The sequence below is a fragment of the Lactuca serriola genome, chromosome 2, assembly GCF_051521515.1.
Source record: "Lactuca serriola cultivar US96UC23 chromosome 2, Lser_US96UC23_V15, whole genome shotgun sequence".
Lineage (NCBI taxonomy): Eukaryota > Viridiplantae > Streptophyta > Magnoliopsida > Asterales > Asteraceae > Lactuca > Lactuca serriola.
In genome coordinates this window covers 100,465,587-100,466,340 of record NC_136409.1, presented here as the reverse complement: position 1 = coordinate 100,466,340, position 754 = coordinate 100,465,587, and the positions used below count along the sequence as shown (strand labels likewise).

The following is a 754-nucleotide window of genomic DNA, read 5'->3' as shown; positions in this document are numbered from 1 at the left end:
CCGAATAGCATGGATTGTTTGATCCATTTTATCCATCCTACTATCCATGGTTTTTAGCATAGCCATGACCGCGGATAAGTCTTTAGTAGCTGCATATGCGGCTCCCCTAGTGACATCATGTCTAGGGTTGTGGTATTCTCTAGAGTGTTTAGAGAATTCTTCAATCAATTCTTTCATCACCGGGGGCGGCTTCTTTGTGAGCGGGCCTTGCGAGTCTAGTAACTGTCTGGTTGTGACATTGACTCCATCATAGAAGATGGAGACTTCTTGCTGGCTGTTTAGGTCATGGTGTGGACAGTTTCTTAGTAAGCTCTTGTACCTCTCCCATGCTTCATATAGCGACTCTCCAACTTGTTGTTCAAAGTTAGCAATGGCCTTCTTCAACTTGGCTATCTTGGAATGTGGGCAAAAGTGATCAATGAATTCTTCTTTCATCTTGGCCCAAGTGGTGACTGATCCGGAGGGAAGTGACTTGAGCCAGTCTTTTGCAACACCTTTGAATGTCACCGGAAGCATACGAAGTAGCTGAGTCTCGCGGGGCACATTTGGAACATTGAAGTAATCAACTACATCATTGACTTCATCCAAATTCTTGTAGGCATCTTCATGGTCTTTGCCATAAAAAGGTATTTCTTTAAATAAAGCTAGGATATGACCCTTTAGCTCGAAAGTAGCAGTCGCGGGAATTGCGGGTTGCACAAGTCCCGGGCCAGTGTCGTCGCGCATCCTCTTCTTCCATTCTCCCATGGGGATT

The 754-nt window shown here is 45.2% G+C and overlaps 1 non-coding gene across 1 annotated transcript; it reads left to right on the top strand.

Moving 5' to 3' along the window:
• Positions 1 to 280: 280 nt before the first annotated feature.
• On the top strand, positions 281 to 387 carry LOC145091138 (small nucleolar RNA R71). The gene has a single exon (XR_013702026.1). It is a non-coding gene; the product is annotated as a small nucleolar RNA R71 (small nucleolar RNA).
• Positions 388 to 754: the final 367 nt, after the last annotated feature.